This window comes from Mobula hypostoma, chromosome 20 (assembly GCF_963921235.1).
Source record: "Mobula hypostoma chromosome 20, sMobHyp1.1, whole genome shotgun sequence".
NCBI classification, from domain to species: Eukaryota; Metazoa; Chordata; class Chondrichthyes; order Myliobatiformes; family Myliobatidae; genus Mobula; species Mobula hypostoma.
The window spans coordinates 10,323,918-10,334,235 of NC_086116.1; positions in this window are offsets into that span (position 1 = coordinate 10,323,918).

A 10,318-nucleotide genomic window follows, 5' to 3' on the forward strand; every position below is an offset into this window, starting at 1 on the left:
ATCAACATATCACCTGCAGCAGCAGGGGTCCCAACACAGTCAACTACTGTTACACTATAATCAGGAATGCCTACAGTTCCATCTCTAGATCGCCTATCAGTAAATCTGGTCACCTGGCTGTAAGGCATTGGAGAGAGGGACAGAAAACTAGTGATTGCAGAAGGCAGAAGAGTGGCTGTGAGATGAATTGGGTCTTGATCAAAGACTTATCAGAGGATTTGAATGAATACACCTCAGCTGTCATGGACTTTATAAAGATACTCGCAGATGAGTGTGTTCCCACAAAATCATTCAAAGTCTACCCCAAACAGAAAGTCTGGATGAAGCAAGAGATCTGCAATCTGCTGAGGGCTAGATTAGTGGCATTCAGGTCTGGCAAACAAAGAAAGTACAAGAGGTCCAGGAACAACCTTCAGAAACCATCTCACATGCAAAATGGCAACTCCGGACCGAACTTGAATCACAAAGGATGCTCAATAGTTGTGGCAGGGTTTGGATGCTATCGGCTCTTACAAGGTAAAACCAAACATCATATGTGACAAAAAGGTTTTGTTCCCAGATGAGCTCAATGCCTTTTATACTCTCACTGTCAGAGTACAGCAACACCTTCAAGAATTCCCACAACCCCAATGACCCTGTAATTTCAGTCTCTCAAACATCTTGCCCAGGCAGTTTCCCTGGATATAGCCCAGTCCATCACAGGCAAAGCCCTCCCCACCATTTAGCAAAACTACAAAGAGCAAAGGAAAGCACCATCCATCATCAAGGATCCCCACCATCCAGGCCATGCTCTCTTCACACTCTGCCATTGGGAAGGAGGTACAGGAGTCCCACACCATCAGGTTCACAAACAGTTATTACCGCTCAACCAACAAAGGTTGTTTATGGTGACATATATGTACTTTGATAATACATTTACTTTGATGTTTTGATAATTTGTTAGTGAAAGTAAACAATATGGTGAAAGGTCATAATGAAGTAGATTGTGAGGTCAAGAATCATATGAGGGGCTTGATTATGAAAAACATTCCATGTTCCCAGCCTTCCCTGGTAATGCTCCCAACTCTTTCTGCACTACATTGACAACAGCATTGGTGCTACTTTATGCTTAGTTCATCAAGTTCATCAACTTTGCCTCCTACTTCCACTTTGCTCATAAATTCACTTGGTCCATTTCTGATACCTCTCTCCCCTTTCTCAATCTCTTTCTCCATCACTGGAGACAAACTGTCTACCAATATATTTTATAAACCCACCAATTCCCATGCTCATCTTGACTGTACCTCTTCCCACCGTCTCCTGTAAAAATGCCATTTACTTATCTCAGTTCGTTCATCTCTGCTGCATCTATTCACAAGATGAGACGTTCTTTTCCAGGACATTCGAGATGTCCACTTTCTTCGAAGAATGGGGATTCTCCTCCTTCCACCATTGATGCTGCTCTCACCAGAATCTCCTCCATTTTCCAGACAACCATGCTCACCCCATCTTCCTGCCACCTTAACAGGGATAGGGTTCCTCTTGTCCTTCCCTACCACCCCATTAGCCTCTGCATCCAACACATCATTCTCCATAACATCCCCCATCTTCAATGGGACCCTACCAGGAACCAAATCTTTACCTTCCCCCAATCTCCATTTACTGTAGGCATTGCTCCCTCCATGATTTCTTTGTTCATTCATCCTTCTCCACCAATCTTCTGCTAGGTACTTATCCCCGCAAGCAGCAAAAGTGATACATCTCCCCATTTACCTCCTCTCTCACCTGCATTCAGGGCCGCAAACAGTCCTTCCAGGTGAGGCAACACTTCAACTGTGATTCTGTTGGGGTCATCAACTGTACCCGGTGCTCCCAATACAGCCTCCTCTACATTAGTGAGATCCAATGTATGTACCATTATTTCCTGGTCACCAAACATTTCGATTCCTATCCTCATTCTCGTTCTGACATGGTGGTCTATGGTTTCCTCTTCTACCATGATGAGGCCACTCTCAGGATAGAGGAACTGTACCTCATATTTTGTCTATGTAGTCTCCAACCTGATGGTATGAACATTGATTTCTCCAACTTTTGGTAATTTTTTTCTCTCCCCCTTCCCCCTTTTTCACTTCCTCAATCTGGACTCTTGCCTCTTCTTCTCATCGGCCTATCACCTCCAGCTGGTGCTACTCCTCCTTTAAGTCCCCCAAGATCCATTCTTCTCTCATTACAGATTCCTTCTTCTCCAGCCCTTTGGCTTTTCCACCTACCATTCCCGCTTCTTACTCCATCCCCCTACCCATGTGCCTAGCTATGATCTTAGAGTCATAGTTGCAGAAAAGTACAACACAGAAACAGGCCCTTTAGCCCATGTAGTCCATGCCAAAATATTTAAACTGCCTGCACTGGGACAATAGCCCTCTATACCCCTACCATCCATGTACCTATCCAAACTTCCTTTAGATGTTGAAATCAGGCTCAATATGCACCAATTGTACTGGCAGCTCATTCCACACTCCCACAGCCCTCTGAGTGAAAAGGTTTCCACTCATGTTCCCTTTAAACTTTTCACCTTTTACCCTTATCCCATGATAACTCGTTGTAGTCCCATCCAACCTCAGTGGAAAAAGCCTGCTTGCATTTACTCTATCTGTACCCCTCATAATTTTGAATACCTTATCAAATCGCCTCTCAATCTTCTATGTTTCAAGGAATAAAGTCCTAACCTATTCAATCTTTCCTTATAACTCAGGTCTTGCAGACCCAGCAAAGTCCTTGTAAATTCTTATTTACATCTTTCCTGTAAGTATGTGATTAAAGCTGCACACAATACTCCAAATTAGGCCTCACCAATGTCTTACTCTTCAACATAACATCCCACCTTCAGTACTTAATACTTTGACTTATGAAGGCCAACGTGTCAGAAGTTTTCCTTTTGATCCCATCTACCCGTAATGCCACTTTCAATTAATCATGGAGCTGCAGTCTTAGATCCCTTTGCTCAGAGCTTCAGTGCCCTGCCATTCACTGTGTAAGACCTACCCTGTATGGTCCTACTGAAGTGCAACACCTCGCACTTGTCATTCATTAAATTCCACCTGCCATTTTTCAGCCCATTTTCCCAGCTGATCCAGATCCCACTGCAAGCCATGATACTCTACCTCAGTGTCCAGTGCACCCACAATCTTAAGCAGCACTCACTAAGTGCAGGAGGAACTCAACAAGTCAGGCAGCATCCATGGAAAAGAGTAAACTGTTGACGTTTCAGGCCAAGACCCTTCATTTGGACAGTCATAAGGCTCCAGTTTTTCAGCCTCCTGAGGAAGTGCATTACAGGCCAAAACTGCAATGGTCCCTGCACAGCTCGCTTGCGTCTGTTTTGACAATGAGCCTGCTGCACGGAAATTCAGAAGAGAGGATTCTGTGTCAACCTGACTAGAGTAAGAGAAAAGCACCAGTGCAGAGCACACAGAAATTAATAGTGTCCCGGAATGTAGCTGGTTTCAGCGAGTTGTGGGGGAAGAGAGGGAGAAAGAGGGAGCAGTCTTATTGTTTTATGGGGACTCGGGCTGAGGGAAGTAGGTTAGTTTCAGCCTCCTCCACTGACAGTTTGCATGTCTCACAATTGCCAGCTCAGTGTGCTGGAGGGTGTTAATTAAGTTGGAAGAACTGAGGAACTTGAAGGACAGCCGGTAACTAGGTAACTTAAACCCTGGGAGTGGTATCTAGGTGTGCCATTGGACATCAGCGAGGTTCCTCGCTGAGTATTAGTGCTTCATATACTGGCAGCTCCCAGGGCTTTCTCGTTGCTTCTGTGACAATGTGCGCTGGCAAATGACTGAACCCAGGTGCAGAGGAATGATGGACTCCCACAGAGAGACAGAAAAAGAGTTTATTTATAGAAATTCCATGCATCGTTTGTTATTGATACCTGCTCCTTGGTCGTGAGGGGAACCCACCACTCATTTAATGGAGGCACTGCTGCACCTTTGTGACTGTCTATGTGCTGATGTCATCTCCTCGGAAGTTGAAGCTTTCAATCCTCTTGGCCTCAGCAGAACAGAACAGGAGTGTGTGCATCAACCGTCACTCTCCCCTCCCCTCCTACACACGCTCAGGCAGTTAGCGACCAGCTCCTTTGTTTTGCTGACATTGACGGAAGGATTGTTGTCACGAAACCATGCCACTGGGCTCCCTCTCTCCTTCGTGTTCTCCGACTCAACCTTATTCAAGGTATGGCCCACTACAGTGACATCACCTGCAAACTGTACATGGGATTAGAGCAGGTTCTGGCCATAGAGTTGTGAGTGTTTTGGGAGTAGGGTAGGAGGCCGCGTGACACCATTATTGAGCATAATTGTAGTGGAGATGTACAAAGCAGCCCTATGTCTGAGCATGTGATGTTCTGATGTTCTGGCTTTGTCGAACTCGTGTTCCCCAACTTTGAATACCTAGCAGTCAAATGGCATCCATTCTATTTACCTAGCAAATTGTCCGTATTCCTGACCAAAGTTTACATCCCATCAATGGCCGACTATAATCATGCCCTTGAGATACTGCATGATGACATCTCCAAATAAGAAAAAGTTCATCCCGATGCATTTTAAATCATAGTCAGGGCGTTCAACCAGGCTTGTTTGAAGAAAACCCTGCCCAATTGCTATCAGCATTTAACCTGTAGCACCAGAGGCCCTCACACACTATACCACCAGTATACGACGATAAGTCATGTCTACCATTCCATAATCAGACTGCATTTTGGTAAATCTGATCACTTAGCTATCCTTCTCCTACCTGCATACAGAGGCTAAACGGCAAAGTTCCAGTGATTAGGACAACAAAGAGGTGATCGCAGGTGAAGCAGAGGAGTGGCTATGGGATTGCTGTGAAACACGACATGTGAAAGGGGCTTCCCTTCCTCTACCATTAACACTGCTCTCAACTGCATCGCTTCCATTTCTCGCTCGTCTGCCCCCGCCCCATTCTCCACCACCCCACCAGGGATAGGGTTCCTCTTGTCCTCATTTACTACCCCCACCAGCCTCTGCATCCAGCACATAATTCTCTGTAATTTCCACCATCTCCAACAGGATCCCACCACCAAGCACATCTTTCCCTCCTCCCCACTTTCTGCTTTTCATAGGGATCCTCCCAATGCAACTCCCTCCATTCATCCCTCCCTCCCCACTGATCTCCCTCCTGGCACTTATCCTTGCAAGCAGAACAAGTGCTACACCTGTCCCTACACCTCCTTCCTCACTACCATTCAGGACCCCAAACAGACCTTCCAGGTGAGGTGACATTTCACGTTTGAGTCTGTTTGGGTTATATTCTGTGTCCGGTGCTCCCAGTGTGGCCTCCTGTATACCGCGGAGACCCAAAGTAGATTGGGAGACCGCTTCGCTGAGCACCTACACCCCATCTGCCAGAAGAAGCAGGATCTCCCAGTGGCCACCTATGTTAATTCCACTTCCCATTCTCATTCTAAAATGTCAGTCCATGGCCTCCTCTACTGTTATGCTGAGGCCACACTCAGGTTGGAGGAGCAACACCTCATATTCCATCTGAGTAGCTTCCAGCCTGACGGAATGAACATCGATTTCTTGAACTCCCGGGACTGCCCCCTTCTTCAACCTTCCCCGTTCCCTTGTCCATCTCTCATTTTATCTCCTCACCTGCCCATCACCTCCCTCGGGCACTCCTCCCCAGTTCTTTACTTCACGCCGCCCCCCCCCTCCCCCCGGTTTCACCTATCACCTTGTGCTTCCTTCTCCCCTCCTCCCACCTTCTAACCCGGACTTCTCACCTTTTGTTTTCCTCAAGTCCTCGTCGGGTCTTGGCCCAAAACATCAACTAAACTCTTTTCCATAGCTGATACCTGGCCTGCAGAGTCCCTCCAGTATTTTGTGTGCGTTGCTCTTCATCTCATGCTCTCGATATTTTATTATTATTATCATTATTATTATTATTTCCTTTTTTTATTTGCACAGTTTTGTGCGCAGGGTGAGTGCCCACATTGGTGTGGTCTTTCATTGATTCTATCAGGTTTGTCAGTCTATATGGATTTATTCAGTATGCCTACATGAAGATAAATCTCAGGGCTGCTTATGGCGATATATATTTACTTCATAATAAATTCACTCTGAACTTTGAATTTTGTCTCTGTCAGTGGAAATAATGACAAATCATGGTAATTGACAATCCATGGAAAATATTGAAAGTACAATTCATACTTTGCCACAAGTTTACATTCCTTTAAGACTATAAACCAGGTAACTGTAAATAACTGTAGCTAACAAGACAAATTCGAAATAGTTTTAGATTAAAATATGTGGATTAAAAGTTACTCTGAGAAATTGAGGCTTATTGAGAGGAATATTTTTACTGGAAAAATCTTAGATTGTATGTTTTTGTAAATTATTGTGATGTGTACCTGGAGGATTTAAGCTTACAAATTATTATTATGATGTTATAATTTTATTTAGTAAATAGGCTCATCTCCTCTCCATACAACAGACTCTGCAGACAAACTTAACCAAAACGTACTTGCTGTAATCCAGCAATGAAGTGCACAATAGGCAGTATTTGGTAAGAAACTAACAATATTTTCTATTAACGCAAACAACAGGAATTCTGCAGATGCTGGAAATTCAAGCAACATACATCAAAGTTGCTGGTGAACGCAGCAGGCCAAGCAGCAATATTTTCTATTGTTGGTTTCCTATAGAATTATGACTTAAAATTATTATGAGAATACTTTCTGTCGCTTGTTGAAATTTCCCACTCTCTCTTATCATCCCTCTCTCACTGGAGTGCTAGTTAATGGTCTTGGTCAATACTGCACAGAACAGAACTTGAAAAGCTAATGGTTTACATAGGCTGAAATGGCTTCTTCTACAAACAGAAATGATAAGGTTGGGGGGGGGGGGCTGGTTTAAGAAGTCACCAAACAGAGATCTCCAATATCAGGAACAATCAAAACAGGGTAAATAAAAATAAATGTTTAATTTTTAAAAATTTAGATTATGAAGACATGCAGTCCTCTTTTATTGTCATTTAGTAATGCATGCTTTAAGAAATGATACAATATTTCCTCTGGTGTGATATCACAAAACACAGGACAGACCAAGACTGGAAAAAACTAACAAAACCACATAATTATAACATATAGTTACAACAGTGCAACAATACCATAACTTGCTGAAGAAGTCCATGAGCACAGTAAAAGTTCAAAGTCTCTCAAATGTCCCACATCTCACGCAGACGGAGAGAAGGAAGAAAAACTCTCCCTGCCATACCCGACCATGGTCCGACTCTGAGTCGTCCGAAAACTTCGAGCTCTGATCAGCTCTCCGACACCGAGTACTGAGCGCCATCTCTATCCAAACGATTCGACCTCCTTCTCGGTTGCCAAAAGCAGGCAAGGCTGGGGATTTTGAGGCCTTCCCTCCGAAAGATTCCCGACCGCACAGTAACGACAGCAGCGAACGAGCGTTTCAGAAATTTTTCCAGATGTTCCTCTGTGCTTTCATGTCCATCTCCATCAAATCAGAATTGTTCACGGCCCCTATTTAACAGATACAATATCATTTTTCATCAGAGGGCTGTGCCCACACGGCACGCTGCTCTCTCTCCTCCCGCCGTATGCACGGATACAGCATGGAATGGACCTACCCAGCCCTATGAGCCATGCCACTCAGCAGTCCCCCGATTTAATCCTAACATAACCATGAGAAAATTTACGATGACCAATTAACCTACCAACTGGTATGTCTTTGGACTGTCGGAGGACATTGGAGCACCTGGAGCAAACTCCCACAGTCTCGGTCAGGACTCCTTACAGGCAGCGGTGGGAATTGAACCCAGGTCATCTACACTTTAAAACTTGGTGCTAACCAATACCCTACTGTCTCACTCTCATATGAGGTCCATTAATTAGCGGAATAGGACAAGAGGGCACACATTTAAGTAACTCTAGAAAAAAAATTACATGAGAAGTTTGGAAAACCATCACAGTTCAAGTTATTCACTTCCAGGAACTGGCAATGCCTGACAAGAAGAAGATATATTGTTTATTCCCAATTGCCTCTGTCATTGAATTTGAAACTGTATTAGCCTTGAACCATCGTGGCCCTTCCTATGAAGGCACTAAATTGCTTTTGGGATGAGAGTATCAATCAGGATTTAGACTCAGTGAAGATCAAGGACTGACAATATCTGATTTCACCACTTCCTCTTGCAGCTATTAGCCGTTCTGTGTGTAAAAAGATTACCATCAAAACATCACCTCCTTCCTTAAACTTGTGCCCTCTTGTTTTTGACTCTTGAAGAAAAATGTTGACCATTTACTCTATCTATGCCTGATATAATTGTATCTTTCTATCCAGTCACTATTTAGCCTCTTTTATTCCAGGCAAAATAAGATGAGCCTACCCAACCTCTCCTACAGCTAAAGTAGTAGGAGAGGACGATAGTGTACCTCTAAACATAGTAACAAATGCCACAAATTTTCATCATTGTAATAGACAGCTTGGAAGACTTGCCTGTCGTATATTTACAATATTTATTGTCATGATTTTCCAGCCACAAAACTGGAAACATGGTAGGTGATTTATTTGATTGTATCCTTATTGGAAAAATGGTTTTTATTAAAGCTATGATCTGTCTCTATTGTTACATTCTTGACAGAATTCACAAGTCATAGCCAAAGGAAATAATAGTTTTTGCCAAGTTGCTACTCTATGACCTGATGCCTTGGTTAGGAATATAGGTGCCACAGTGAACTGACATATAAATTGTGATTGTTGTCGGAAACCTGCGGATAGGTTTACATGATGAGCTGTATGAGTTTGCAAATCAAATATCCAGCATCCCAGTGAATCTCCTCTGCACTCTCTCTAGCACCTTCATATTCTTCTGACAGAGTGGCACAAGCATCACCATGTACAGGCTGCCTTTATCATTCTTAGTGGTAGAGTTTTGGGTCTAGTAAAGCTCTCAAAGCTGCATAACTACAGTGCGCTTTGTAGTTTGTGCTACCTCAGTGCACCAGTGGTATAGGAATGAATGCTTAAAGTAGTGGATAGTTGTTCTTGGATAGTGTCAAATTTCTTGAGTGTCATTGGTTTAGAACACAATCAGTCCAAGTGCAAAACTTTCTATTACACTAACCTATAGCTTGTAGATGGTGGAAAGGCTTCAGGCAGTGAAGAGGTGAGTCACTTTCTTAAGGATATGGCATGCCTGAGCAACTTTTGTAGTTACAGCATTTATTTCCTAAGCCCAGATAATTTAAAGTCAATAACAGTAGTGGGGAGGGTGAGGACGTGTTCTAGAGGGTGCAAGAGGGTGGTGAAGCAAAATGCCATTAATTGTAAGGAGTTAATCTTCTCTTTTCTGGCACCCCATGTATAGACCATAAGACTTAGGAGCAGAATGAGGCCCGTTGGCCCATCGAGTCTGCTCCACCATTCCATCATGGCTAATCTATTATCCATCTCAACCGCATTCTCCTGCCTTCTCCCCATAACCATTGACTCCATTACTAATCAAGAAACCTCTGCTTTAAATATGCCCAATAATTTGCCACCTGTGGCAATGAATTCCACAGATTAACCACAGTCCTGCTAAAGAAATGTCTCATCTCTATTCTAAAGTGACATTCCCCTATTTTGAAGCTTTTTCCCTCTAGTACCAGAGTCCCCCAGTATAGGAAACACCTTTTCTACACCAATTCTATCTAGGCCTTTCAATATTAGATAGCTTTCAATTAGATCTCCCCTCATTTTTCTCAACTCCAGTGAGTACAGGCCCAGAGCCATCAAACCAACCATTTATCATCCAATTCCTGAAGACTGGCCAGGCCTTCCATGGGCTACCTGAGTTTCTGAGGTGCAATGAACAGAACTGAATTTAATGGCACCATCTTAATGGCAGTCAACATCTCTACAGATCAAACCCAGGTACAGCAGTCAACATCTTCTCTACAAAACTAGTTTGGGTCTGGATCTTATTTGGCTCTGAATGCGAAATCCTAAATGCAGAAGATTTTCTCATTAAGAGAAGTTGGGGTAGGGTGATTCATAATACTTTCGTTATGTATTGATTGCAAAACCCCCCAGCACTAAAGTTTGTAATCCAAATTTAGATAAAGTTGAACTGAATATACGTATATAAAATATATATGTAGGCAACATATCCTGGTGTTCTACATTGAATAAAGCTCACATACATGTGAAAGAGTGAGGACAGGAAGGAGATAATGTCATACAGTAATTTCAAGATCAATGTCTCAATTCTCTCTCAAGAATTATGCTCTGGTTAAAGAAAATAGTCAAGT